The following is a 15,382-nucleotide window of genomic DNA, read 5'->3' on the forward strand; positions in this document are numbered from 1 at the left end:
CGTTGAGTCCAGGTGAAAAGTGATACAGTGGAGGTCCTGATAAAGTGGCTAGTCAGTGGTTTTCTTTTGTGATAATACCCGTTCTGGTAAAAGAAACCAATGATTACGCATTGGAAAAACATTAAGCAAACACCATACGTGTTGCTCATGAACACACATGTGTGATTATACTTCATACTTCCTTTTTGAGTGGTTGTATGTTCAAAACGGTTAGAGCTTCAGAAGTCATGAAACTTATTAGTTCCTGGTACGGAAATATCGGATTATGTAAATTTTTACCTAACTGTTTTTATTGCTTAGAAGAAAGTCAAAGCGCTTGAATTGGCGTGGGTATTAAATGGTGCATACGAGAGACGCAAGGGCTATAAGAAGAAACTAAAAATCTCTTTTACATGCTCTCCAATTTTTCAATATATTTTATATTTAACCGAACTTGAAAAATACCTGGAAATGATCGTGTAATCTTCCAGGTGCCACACATTATTTTGCATATTTATCATTGATAATCACTTTGATAAAAGGAAAAAAAAAAAGCAAGTGATTGTACTAAATGACTAAAACGGGACTCTAGTGGTGAATTAAAATGTCTGTATTTCTCGTGGCGCTCATACTCAACACCGAAATGTCAAGATGTGTGTCTTTCTATTTGTGGCCTCAGACAAGGAAAACTCGGGCATCTTCCGCTATGGAAATAATACTAAAAATAACCATAGAAAAAAATAAATAAACTGTCGACGATACCGGATCTTAAAACTCCATGGTCTACAGGTTGGCAGGTCTATTCGGCAGCACTCATTAGCCTGTTTACATTAACCCATCTCCTTCCATTTTATCTCACGTGACCTATATGATGACGTTCACTGTCTACCTTCTCGACTCGAGCGCACGCCCTGCGGCAACTTGTCGCTGTCATTTATTACGGCGTCTGCGCAAGAGAATACATACCTATTGAACATACATAATATAATTGCACCGTGCGCGTTAAGACACCATGATTGCATATGATGTGTTTCATCCACTACTAATTTTAGTTATGTCGTTGTTTTTCTGTCTGTCTGTCCTCTGTCTGAAAGTATAAACTCAATTTTCCCATTGGTAAGTTAAGTTTAAATCATATTACAAGTATCTACACTGATCCACTTTTAAACTACGTGTGTTAACTACTACCTGGATCAAGAGTTTAAACTCCGTTGTTTTTCTTCTTTAAAATGTAGGAAGTTTGAATTCACAAACACGAAGTCATACTGAGTTGTGATGTTTTTATTGCTGAAACAAATTGTAAGAGCCTTTTATTTAAAGCTGTGATATAAAGTTATGAAAACAGGTTTAAAAAGTCACAATTGCTTTGATAAACGAAGGATTTAATATAATAGATAACACTGAGTTACTGACGACTTTTTAAATAACTCTCTTTCCGATTTCTTCACTTTTAACAGTTAGAGAACTACGGCAAAAACGTTTTTACATACAAACAAAGAGGGAAAGAAAAGAGGATCACAGATATTGTGGGCAAATATTATGTTCAGAAACGGTAGTAAAGCGTCAATAAACGTTTTTTTTTATTTATAGTTTGTTTGTTTGTTACGTTTGAAATGGACTACAAGGCTATTTAAGATAACTGTTTGTGTTTAAGACATAGTAAACACAAATGGTAACAAACACTGTCATCAGATTGAAGAATATTGGTTAGACTAGATAAGATAGTATCGTATTCTCATGAGAATCCATGAAAAGATCCTTATCTCGGAGAGAGAGAGTAGTTAACAGAAAGGAAGTTGTTATAGCAGTCTACTTAGCAAACGTAAAACTATACGCGTCATTGTAACCAGCCGCAGATGCGAGAGACTATACTATTTGAGAATAAAAGAAATAAAGTATACGGTGCATATAATTTCCAAGGTCATTTTCGTTCAAATCGTGAACACTGACTCAAGAATAATGAAGATTTATATACCACTCTCTGTCTGGCCTTATTTGGTGAACATCGTGCTGTACTTATTACATTACCGATTTTGGTGTACGAAAAATGTGACAAAAGTTTATTCTAGGCGGTGGCTGTGGACAAATGTAAATTTATTTTTAAAGTCAAGCCCTCGTTACCTAAATACGACTTATAACTAAGACGCTAGAACTTGGACTGATTGTTAGCTTATTTCAACCAACTTTCTCGTTAAAAGATATTTCTTGTATCAACCTGATTTTTTGTTTTTAATTCTTAATAATAACTAAAGTCAATATATATATATTACTCATATAACGTTATTAATTATTTGTCCTTGATGATACGAACTGGTTCAGTTCCATAGACAACCAATTTTACAAAGTTAATAAGAAAAGAAAAGCATTTCAAACTACCTATTTCTCGTACATATTTGCTTTTCTATATGTTTAGGCATTATCAGCCTTTCACTTGTTTGTTTGTAATTAAGCACAAAGCTACACAATGGGCTATCTGTGCTCTGCCCACCACGGGTATCGAAACCTAGATTCTAGCGTTGTAAGTCCGCATGTACGTTGTATAAGTGGTAGTATTGAAAGTATCAGTTCTTCAGAAGTAGGATATTGTGCCAAGTAAGTATGTTAGATAAACTGGTGGCTATAGTAGGTTTCAGGGTGATATATAACAGTACTTGTGTGGTTAGTGTCTTAACGGGATTGAATTAAACCCAATTTTATATTAGAAGAGGAATCAAATGATAGGAGTTACTGAGATCGATTATGGCCCTCATGAACAGTTTTCCACCTAGATTAATCGGCTTTCGAGTTATCCGATAATCCATATATATTCAGTGAAGTGAAGTTTACATTGTTTTCACTGATCATCAACCAAATTAATCGGTTTTCGAGTTATCCGATAATCCATATATATTCAGTGAAGTGAAGTTTACATTGTTTTCACTGATCATCAACCAAATTAATCGGTTTTCGAGTTATCCAATAATCCATATATATTCAGTGAAGTGAAATTTAAATTGAATGCATTTGCAACTGATTCAAGGTTCTTCCTTGATCGTCAGTAACCGCACTAGTAACAGTTGCTACAGAATATTAAATCTGTTTTGTAGAATTGGAATTGCAGTTACAACATCCGCTGTGAAATCTTACTTAGTAAACTTTCAAGTTTTTAGCTCATCCATTTCTTGCCTGTCTGTTAATAAGCCTAAACCTTATCCATTCCTTAGTTGTCTAAGCTTTCAAACATTCTCCATTATTTTACTATTCACCATCAGTTTACACACTCACGCTAGTCCTGCTCACCTGGCTCGTTGTCGAGTGGTCCTCTATCTTTGAGACGTCACACTTTATTATTTGCACATTATCATCTCTTCAGTGCAGCTAGCGTGACAAAATCACAAACCAACACAGACAACTAGATGCCGTACTCATCTGGCAGGAGTGAATGGCGGTGAACATATTATTATAAAATCTTGTTTTCCTTCCTCATAAACTCTAATACTGTAAAAAATTAATAACCTAAAGTCATTACTGGGAAACCTACTTTTTTTTTCTGCCAGAGACTTTAAGTGTTATTGGCTTTAATACTTGATATTATTTTACTTGTTATATTCCGTGCGATTAAAATATTTGCTGCAAATTAGTGCGTAAACTTAAATAACGTTTTCCTTATATGAAACAGTCGGAAATAATATACAACAAATGTTGGATAGAACACAGTGTATTTTTCATACACGTATATAACCGGGTGTTAAATAAATCAACTCTTGGAACACATGGCACGAGACCACTGAATATACTACATAGAACTGAGCGGGGAAGTTACCACGAGCAAACAACTACGACATACGTAGGAGTTGCTGAACGAACTGTGCAAGGAAATGATTTTTTTTTAACTTCTCACGTTTCACTCGAGCTACTGACTCGTGAGAAAGAGTGGAAGCAAACAACAAGATCGAACAAGTCTGGTGACTGTGACTTGAGAGTCGTGTGACTAACTAACTACTCGAACGGCTGTTTGTTACCCCAGGCGGCTACTTTCTCCGTCTAGCACACTAATTCCATTCATGTTCCAGGAAAAAGATGAAGCAACACTAAAAACAGCTATCGGTGGTGCACAGGTGTTTCAGTTGTTAGTAGTTTACAGACTGGTCCAAGTACTTATCTTTGTTATACTGGTTCGTGTATGTGAACTGGAAGGAATATTATATAGAATATTAACACCCATTGTAATTTTAAAACAGTTATCATTCTGGAACCATCAATAACATAAACTGCCTAATACATATATAAATGTATGAAAACTGGAAGTTATTTTGGACAATACGGCATTATAATTATAACTTAAGTTGTATTTTCAGACATGCCCGCCACCTACGTCTTATACGCTATTCTATTTGTTAATCGTACGTGACAGCGACGTTAACAAAGTATATATTGTATTGAACAATATATTTCACGAGTTATTTATTAAAAATTTATAAAACCATAAATATTTGAGTTTATTGTGATAAAAGAAAAAGAAATTGCAGTGACTTCCTGTAACTTTTGATGGTTTAAAAAAAACAACTTTCTTTCAAGTTTACTGTTCGAATGTTTAATATAAACACTTTTTTATATCCTTTTCACATATAAACAGACATCTATCGTCGTTATCCAAGCTCTTACAGTTTTTTATAAATTCTAACTGTGCTTATACTGGGGATTGATACGATGTTTATAGTGTAGAGGGCGCTTACGTCGACGTTTAGGTCATCACTTATCTCTTGGTTTATGGACAGTAGATGTTTCGAGGATCACACGTGAAGTACATCACTGGCAAGTTGCCGTATATTATCAACAGCGCCGCATTTTATCTAAAAACAAAACCATAGATGGTCCCGCGGGGCGCAAACCGCACGTGCAGGCTTGGTGCTTTCAAACCGCACGTGCTGGTTGTTAAATGTGTTTGTTGGTTTGTACAGTAATTTTTATATTGGCGGGATACAAACAACTAACGTCAGGAATAACCAAATGGAAAAACTATTATTATTCGGTTATATTTCTATACGACAACCTTAGTGAGATTATTGCATTTTATTTATTAATGGGCGGACTGACGTGTCAATCATACTGCTAACAATTGATACACAATTGGGTAGTAAAGTGACTGATAGCATAAACATAATATGACGGTATAATGAATAATCAGGTATTAGAACAATTAATATAATAAAAACTACGTTAGCAGGTTAGGAATCGACAGTCTGGTAGCAGGATGAAAAGTCGTCTTAAATATTACACTCACATTATAGTGAATAATCGGGCAGTGAAGAGATTACCATCTCAATTCTAACCCAACAGTGTTATAGATAATTGATTGACGAGGAGATTAAAATTCCAGTGTCAGTATAAACATCATAGATAATAATCGGGTTGTGGAAAGAGTCTTAAACATCACACTCACAGTGTAGTGAATATTCGGATACTGGAGAGAGAGTGTCACACTAACAGTGTAGTGAATAATCGGATAATGGAGAAAGAGAGTCACACTAACAGCGTAGTGAATAATCAGATAATGGAGAAAGAGAGTCACACTAACAGCGTAGGGAATAATCAGATAATGGAGAGAGAGTGTCACACTAACAGTGTAGTTAATAATCGGATAATGGAGAAAGAGAGTCACACTAACAGCGTAGGGAATAATCAGATAATGGAGAGAGAGTGTCACACTAACAGTGTAGTGAATAATCAGATAATGGAGAGATTCACACTAACAGTGTAGTGAATAGTCGAGTAATGGAGAGAGAGGGAGTCATACTAACAGTGTAGTGAATAATCGGATAATGGAAAGAGAGAGAGTCACACTAACAGTGTAGTGAATAGTCGAGTAATGGATAAACTAAATTATCAAACAAAGCGCTAATAATATAGTTAATAACTGGGCAGTCGAAAAATAGTATCAAACATAACATGTAACAGTGGAGTTGAGGGAGACTAACGACTCAAGTCAAACCCTCTCAGAATAATGTGAATATCCGGGTAGTGGACAATCAGTTACTGTAGAGACTAAAGTTTTGATTAAAGATAACGTTAGCAGTAAAAGAGATAATGAGAAAATAAAACGGCTGTCAAGTGTCTCGTGAGTGGGAAACACGTGAACGTGGTTGTTGCTTTATTATTAAGCACAAAGCTACACAATGTGCTATTTGTGCTCTACCCCCGCGGGTATCCAAGCCCGATGTTTAGCGTTATAAGCTCTGAAACTTACCGCTTAGTCACCGTAGGTGCTTATTAGGTTGTCTACTCATGTAACACAAAGTGACATTTTAGCATACAGATAGTGCAACATGTATTTCCCTTTTTTTAAAACTCTAGGCATGCTTGAACAGGATGTTTAATTTGGCAAGCGTTAAGGGTCGGAAACTTTCCAAGAAAAAACAGTAGTGTGTGTGTGTTCAGGTCCATTCGTTACCGAACCTATAAAAGTTTAATATGTTATTTAGAACTTTTTCTTTCTTTCAGGAAACAGTCTGATAATCAAAATACAGGAAACAGTCTGATAATCAAAATAGCCTACTTCATGAGCGTTGGTGAGTTTATTGAGTAAATTTCTATTCAACTTTTCATTTACTTGTTGTGTTTGTGCGATCTCTTATTCCGCTTTTTCTTTTTTTTGGGTGGGGGTGGGATATTTAATTTGTTTTGGGGCGCAGTACAGAGAAAACTTTAAGTTTTAAAACTGCAATAAAATCGAATTTCAGAGTTTTGATTGTTTTCAAATTTTACCTTTTTATACGTACCCAGTGTTCTTTAAAACTATTAAAGGCCCAGGCCTGTTTTTTTTCTATCTTTCATTGCAACAAAAGTCCTCTTGGTCATTTAACAGTAACACTGCTATATTCACTTGCTGAAATACTTAAGTATTTATGATAATAACAATAATAAAAAACTTATTTTAAGTAGACTGAGCGTGAATTAGTGGTTAGCATGCCAAACTGTAGACGACACGTTACCCACACCCATAGAATTGCACTCTGATCTTTGAGGCCAAGGGTGAGTTATAAAAGTAATGGTCAAATTTTACTATTTGGTCTGAGAAGAGCAGCCAAAAGTTGGCGGTAGTTGGTGTTGACTAGATGACTTCCCTGTGTAGTTTATCACTTCCAAATTAGGGGCGGATAACACAGATAGCTTTCGTGTAGCTTTGTGCTCAATTCACCGAACAAACGAATCTTTCAAATTCCATATCGTATTATTTCACTGTCAGGAATTATGAAAGCCTTGCTATAGACTGTGGTGCTTCGTTCTACAAAGTGTCAGTACCAAATCCATTCCGTGTTGATGGAAATAATATGTTGGTGTAAGTATTGATTAGAAACCGAGGCCACCTGGTGATAAATAAAAGCAAGCCTCGAACCTAAAACGATAATTTTTTTTTAAATGGAATCTTCAGTTAACCGGGATAGTTGTTCATATCAGTGAAACTTTTATGTTTTAAATTTGAATGACTAACGTTAGGAAATATTATTGAAAACCGAATCAAGAAATACTTATCTGTAGTACCAGTAACAATAAATATTAAGCCTTACACACGAGTAATGGAACTATGTAATGTACAGGGGTGCCCAAAAGTAATAGGACTCTAAAGCATGTAAATATAGAAGAAATATGTATATCCTGACGCCAATATTTATCAAAATAACTGTAAACAGAAGCGTAAATGAGAATGGAATAAGTAATTAGTTTCAAACATAGTTAAAATTCCTGCTAATGCTGTTTCTGTAATGATTCTTTAGAGAGAAAAAGAAAGAAAGAACACTATATGTATCAGAGTTATGGTCATTTTTGGCACACTAAAGTACTTGATATATATATTATTCAGCTGGCAGGAGCTCCCCAGTGGCTCAGCGGTAAGTCTGCGGACTTGTAACGCTAAAAAAACTGGGTTTCGATACCCATGGTGGACAAAGTCCATCATATAGCTTTGTGCTTAAGTACAAACAAACAAACACCTGGCAGGTTTTAGACTTACAGATTTATATAAACATTTAGTATATAACTTTAGTGATGTCAGCGCACCAAACAATTTGAGGACATTGTTTCGTTTAAAAAGTAGAGAGTATATATATATGAAACTGTAAATCGTTTTTTTTTTAAACAGCGACGTCGTGAGTTTCTTACAGAATTCATGTTTCCTGACAGCCTGTATAGAGGGCAAAACATCGCTTAAAGACCGGCGTTTTGGGGTATAAAAAATTGAAGGGTTTGTTATAGAACATAATTATAGTGTTGTGATGTGGCTGCCACGTTAGTTTGAAGAGTTGAATTTTATCATTACCCCAATAGACGCCTAATGTAATGACGCCGAGAATCGATTTTTTTCCCCCCAATTAAGTTGAAAGTACCGCTAATGGTAACGAAAACCCCAGACGCTCGTATTTACCAAACATTAATATAATTTGCTTAAGGAGTTTTAAATATTTATGAGATGCAATTGAATTGTGTTGACGCCGTGTCCCGCTCTACCTATAATGAGTCTCAGGTTGAGTTGAAAGTTGTATCAGGATTCTGCTTTCAAACATGGCAACAGTCACGTGATTAAAATCTGCTCTACTATATATAGAAATATATATATACACAGTAAAAAAATATATGATAGAGAGATATTTCGTTATAACCTAGCAAAGACGAACATAAGCGACTAAGCAGGTAGATAGAAAATAGCATGCACTTACAGACAGACAGACAGATCTTATTATAATGGAGCTTGCGATGTATACGTCCAAAACTCGGATCTCGGAAACTACCGCACCAATCATAACTGGGTAATATTTTTATAACTAGACTGAGCAATAAATAAAACAATTGAAATTTCCACAAAAAATGGTAAGTTTCAGATTTAACCAATAAAAATTACAAACAAAAAGGAGTAAGTTTCAAATATAAAACAATCAAAAACAAACTTAAAAAAATAGTTGTTTTTCTTTAGTGAAAATCTCATGAGTGTTGCAACAGAAAATCAAGGCACTTTCATTGATAACTGCGTCTACAAAGAAATACTTCAATCAAATATACTCTGTGATGTAATGCTGTGATGATGGCTCATTTTTAAACTAAAATTTCAATAAAATACTTTTTCTCATGGATGGTGAACTTTATTGAATGTCAAGTATGAGTACATTGTTGTAGAACTGTCAGACAATTCCAGAAAAGGCCGCAGGCCCAATAGCTTTCCGCAGAAACTAGCAGTTATACCTGTCCGCAGGGCGGCTATTTCTGCCAGTAAAAGTAATAGACAAAAAACATAAATGTGATGAAACGCAGACTTGTAAGTGAGAACAAGGTTTTGAATCACCTACATTCTGAGACAACGGTGCTAACTTGTTTGCAGTTATATGCAACTCAAGTAACTAACTACGTATTTAACACAGCAGTATTCTCGTCTTCATGCCCCCCAGTGTCACAGCGGTATGTCTGCGGACTTACAACGCTAGAATCCGGGTTTCGATACCCGTGGTGGGCAGAGCACAGATAGCCCATTGTGTAGCTTCGTGCTTAATTTCAGAACAAACTCGTCTTCATTCTCGCGAGTGCACGAAATCTCCGGATATGTTTGTAAAACATAAGCGCACTTATTGCGGATATAAAATTACAGGTTCTTACGGAAACTACGTCTACAAGTGTGGTAGAGCGATAAATGAAACAAAAAAGCCTCGTTCAAAGTATAGTTATTTTTACGCTGCATTCGATACTTTTAACTATAGTCAAACAAACAAATGTACGATACACATAAATTATAGTTAACACTAGGAGTCAGGGCGTGGCCAAGAAGTTAGTGTGCCCGAACAGCGAATCTGAAGGCTCATGGTTAGCAGCCCGTTGCCGTAAAAACGCTTGCCACACTAGTAGTCGCAGATGCGCTATAAAAGTGACAGTCAAATCCCACTTTCCAGTCAAACAAGAGTAGTCCACGAGTTGGCGGGAGAAGTTTTTGAATAGATGTCTTCTTTTTAATCCTGTCAGTTCCTGTGTAGGTTTATGCAAAAATTCTGAAATAAGCAAACTATAAACTAAAATTTGATTGGCGCAGTCATCCCTTTTCAGTGATGTAGCCTAATAGACACGTAGGACTAGTATTCAAATAGTAATAATACTCGAAACACGATAGTCATACAAAACCCAGATGTAAATGTAATAGTCCCTAGCCTATCTGTTTTTTTTTTGTGTTTTTTTTTCGGTGCTAGGCTATTAGGATTACGATATATAAGCAGATATTTATTAATATTATACTAATAAATAGAAATTATATGCACGAATTTTATTCTTGTTCAAATATAAAAAAATTAATTAATTAATTAAACTTTAAGCGAACCTGGACCTCATAATTTTCTACACAACTAGCTAGTTCCAATTACATCTAACGTAAAAGTTTTAAGAGTTTCTGACTGTTCAGTGATTGTCCACATGGTGGATTATCTGATGCTAGTGCTCCTAGCGGGCTTTTCTCGTTGTTGCCAAAAAATTCATGTCGCTGCCAAAAAAAGAAAAAGGTAGTCTTAACGCACGTGTCACGCATGCACTCTCTCCTGTTGACTGGAACGACGACATAAATTTATAAATAACATCAATGATTTCCCCTTGACTGAAGTCCAGACTGTCCGTACTTCTAGTCATGTGGCGCCAGAATTCCAGATAACCAGCTCCAGGTGAGCGTAGGGTTGGAAGAAACGCGAGAATTTGTGTGGCAAAACAGTAAGCTAAAACTTCTGATTCCTTGCCAGTTAAGAGATTCCACTCGTTATCTGTGCTCTCTCCCGCTTTAGCGGGAAGTATTTAATGATTCTTTTGAAGAGTTTCGCGTTTGAGTGATTGTTGCTGTTGTTTTTTTTTTACCGTACTTTCCATGAAAATTCCCTGACCTTTCATAATTTATTATTATGAGGTATTCATTTCAAACTCGTGTGTATGTTGGCGTGGAATCTCCTTCCCTTGGACACGTGCTAGTTCATCTATACTGTCTTTGTACTTTAATTTCTCTTCTCCGTAATATCGCATTTCGATATATTTTGGACATGTCTTGTACATGAAGTCTACCTTTGCCTATAACAATATTCTCTACTATAGCTTATTCTATATTGTAGTTTATTCAGAAAGTGACGAGGGGCTACCGAAACGTGTCGGGGCGTTTGTATTAAAAATAGTGTCTTGATTCATTCTTTATAACGTGTTTTTTGGGTCTTAGTTTCATAATATATGCATTATATGAAGACTATTTAAAGGTTATTGTATGAATTTTCAATGTATATTTTTGGGGATGAAGAAGAGGGATATTGAAACATAATGCAAATATATTTTCTCTGTAAACAGTAATTTTGAAATAAAATTAAAATTAAAAAGAAACAGCGCGTTTTAACATTAAAGAATAACTTCATGAAAGATCCATTGAAAAGTATTCGGAACAACACTGGGTGTAATTAAAAGTATTCGGAACAACATTGGGTGTAATTAGAAGTATTCGGAACAACATTGGGTGTAATTAAAAGTATTCGGAACAACACTGGGTGAATTAAAAGTATTCGGAACAACATTGGGTGTAATTAAAAGTATTCGTACAACATTGGGTGTAATCTAAAAATAAAAGTAATATTTATCTATTTTTATCCGAGGGCTTAGAAAGCTAAAACTCTGGTTTCGATACCCGCATGGAACAAAGCATAGATAGTCTACTATGTATTTTTGTACTTAACAATAAATTAACAAACCTCCTCTCCATAAACCTACTTAAAAATACTAAGCCTAACTCTACGCTCCCTTACGTAAACAGGTGAATAAGAGTATCATTTCTGTGAAACAAAATCCTCTTCATTTCATGAAGGGCCCGGCATGGCCAAGTGGTTACGGCATTCGACTCGCAATCTGAGGGTCGCGGGTTCGAATCCCTGTCCCATCAAACATGCTCGACCTTTCAGCCGTGGGAGCGTTATAATGTGACGGTCAATCCCACTATTCGTTGGTAAAAGAGTAGCCCAAGAGTTGGCGGTGGGTGGGGATGACTAGCTGCCTTCCCTCTAGTCTTACACTGATAAATTAGGGACGGCTAGCGCAGATAGCCCTCGTGTAGCTTTGCGCGAAATTCAAACAAAAACAAAACATTTCATGAAAACAATCCACAATTATTTATAATAACTTAGGTTCGAATCCAGATTTCACATAAGCGTCTAAAAATCTGAAATTTGAAATATTTTCTCATGCCTGCAAGACGTTTACACAGATACCTGAAAAGGTAATCTTCAGCTAAAAGTCATCGCGCCCTCCAGTGGCACAGCGGTAAGTCTGCGGGCTTATAACACTAGAAATCTGGTTTCGATAGCTGTGGTAGGCACAGCACAGATATCCAATTGTGTAGCTTTGTGATTAACTACAAACAAACAAAGTCTTCATTGCATCTTTCTTGGAAGTCCAAATTTCAATGAAACGAAATAGAAGTTGGACAAACATTATGGCGTATTATTTATCATTCATAATATTCTTAATAGCAATAAAGATATAGATATCAATATAAACACGCGAAATTAAAAGGCACAAGTGTGGCTTGAACTATTTATAAAGGTAAATATCTCTTCCTATCGTGTATACAGTAGTTCTATTTTCAAACGCTAACATACCGAAGCCCGTCACCAGAGAGTGTAACGTCACAAACGAAACTCTATAGCTTATGTTTAGCTTACGAACAAACAAACAACAACAACAACCAAACAAACAAGCCAAAAACATATGCTTAACAAAAAGCTTAATTTCAAGCTTCTTGACCTCTCATCATGCGTGTAGGTTGAGGACTACTGACTTTACAATCATGGCAATACTGTCCATTCATAAGTATGAACTCGCGTGGGGCGCGAAAGAAGGACAAAAAAGAAAACAAAAAACAATCGCATAAGTACAACGCACGTAAGTTCCCATGGGACTGTGTTGTATATCATCTGTACTGGACAAGCCTTCCAAGTACGTATCGCTGAGATCTCTCTCTTTAATCGTAACGTAGGCTTTAGCCGTCTGACACCGACACTGAGCCTTGAGAGTATTAATGCTCACCGTGGGAGTCTATTATTTATTTAGTTCATGAAGTATGACAGGTGTTTTAAAATAAAATGATATTTGTTGTGGTATATGGTATATACGGGGAGAGAACCAGAAATACCTGGTTTAGTAGGCTTAGATTTCATACCACTTTAAAGGTCAGTGCACTATTTTAAATGGCATTTTTTATCTGTTATATTAGTTTTGGACTTGTTCCCCCAGAGATATGATATATATTAGTGAATACGACGATAAAATCAAACCTAAGAATCCGAAAATTACAAAATTCAGGATATTACTTTGTATAGGATAGAAACTTTTGTCACGTGTTGTGCTTTCAGAGATTTGCTGGATATATACAAAAATGTGTTATGATTTGCTTACTGGAACATCAACCATTTAAGACAACGCCTTCCTCGTGACTCACATCTTCCTTGTAATAAAACTGTTAACTTCAAAGTAAACACGATTTCCACTAGGCCTACTTTCTGTCGCACTTCTCTGTGTAACTTTTTTTTTTTTAACTCTGAGAGCAATTCTTAAACTTAACTTAATTGAAACATAAAAACAATGACGTAACTCCCACTACATGATTATAATTGATGCATTAAAACAATGACGTAACTCCCAGTATATGGTTACAAATGAAACATTAAAACAGTGACTTAACACCCATTAAATGATTACAATTGAAACATAAAAAGATTGACGTAACTCCCACTACTTGGTTACAATTGAAACATACAAGAGCAATGTATTTGTTTTTATTTAAGCTCAAAGCTACACAGTGAACTATCATTGCTATATCCACAACGGGTATCGAAACCCGATTTTGACGTCATTTGTCTGCAGATTTACCGTTGAGTTACTGGGGGAGGGGAAACATTATCGTAACTCACTCTGCTTGGTTAGAATGAACCGAAACTTTCTCTTAAATAAATAAAATTTTGTTTCACTGCAACTCTTTCTTGATTCTCTAAACTTTATTAAAATTCTCAAAACCCTAAGTCTCCATTTCTCCCTACTGACATCGACAGGGATTAAACGGCTTAAAATTATTTCTTAAAGTCCTCTGGTGGCTTAGCGGTAAACTTAAAATATTATGACGCTAAAAAGTCGGGTTTCTATACCGACGGTAAAAAGAGCATAGATAGCCCATTGTGTAGTCAAGAAATAATTTTGTTTATTTATATCGACAAAAATATTTTTTGGTCTCTCGATTTATTCATTGTTTACATTATTTAAAAAAAAAACCACAACAATAAGGTCTGTCGGCCTAGCTTGTAACATAACTACAAAGCATAATCAATGTTGATGTTATAGAGAAGAGCTGAATATTCTAAGATAGGTAAATAATAAAAGCAATTCAACCAACACACGTATACTATGTACCCAAAAAATTTTAACATCTGCCACAGAAACCGGTGATTTAGGGTTATTAGGGGATAAGCTAGGGTATAGGTCTCGATGAATGAAGCTCGGCACAACTTTTAAAACGAAAATAACTAAATATTAATGAAAATATGATATAAAGAAATCTATATGGGTTATACTATGGTAGAATCGTACTGAGCATTATACTATATGGGTTATACTATGGTAGAATCGTACTGAGCATTATACTATATGGGTTATACTATGGTAGAATCGTACTGAGCATTATACTATATGGGTTATACTATGGTAGAATCGTACTGAGCATTATACTATATGGGTTATACTATGGTAGAATCGTACTGAGCATTATACCATCCTTCTTATATTTACTCTACACTGTAGAAATGGCATTTTTAATTTGAGAATCGCCAGGGAAGTCATCTTGTGATGCATCGTGCATCTGCTTCAACTCCAACATTACATGTTTGAGGTTTACTGTACAGTTAGTTTAATAAAATATTGAAACTAATTATCTTTTATATACGATCCCAATCCCCCTTTTTGAAGATAACGATACTACTGTGCCCGTTTGTTTTATGTTTTGCTGTCAGTGCAGTAAGTAATTAATTGACGATTCTCCAATTCAGCTGGTATGTCAAATCGACTGGGATATCTTCCAATAAGTACTTTCCTCGTCCGACCTGGACCCATGGTTTAACTTAATCTTTACAATTAAACCATCACGTTCACAACCACATCTGAGACATTTCAAGCATGTTTCATTGCTTACATTGTTTTACTTTACATTTACAAGTTAACTTCTCCACATTGGCTCTCATGATCTCGGGTCAAATCACGGGTCTGGTCCAGCGACATAGACCTCGAAAATAGTGCCAAACATCTTCTTTTCTGTCTAATCAAAACAACCCAAACCTTTCCTGAACGACTCTTTTTTTGGGGGGGGGGGCACATCAAAGTGCCGGTGTAGCAA

The 15,382-nt window shown here is 35.7% G+C and overlaps 1 protein-coding gene across 1 annotated transcript in view; it reads left to right on the plus strand.

The window, feature by feature from the left end:
- The first annotated feature begins 972 nt into the window (after positions 1–972).
- The window catches only part of LOC106462748 (delta-like protein B), a 74,671-nt gene continuing 60,261 nt past the window's right edge, over positions 973–15,382 (plus strand). The window contains 1 exon segment of the mRNA XM_022390080.1: positions 973–1,095. The gene's annotated coding sequence lies outside the window, so the exon portion shown is untranslated.

Source organism: Limulus polyphemus, unplaced genomic scaffold (genome assembly GCF_000517525.1).
Source record: "Limulus polyphemus unplaced genomic scaffold, Limulus_polyphemus-2.1.2 Scaffold1239, whole genome shotgun sequence".
Taxonomy (NCBI): Eukaryota; Metazoa; Arthropoda; class Merostomata; order Xiphosura; family Limulidae; genus Limulus; species Limulus polyphemus.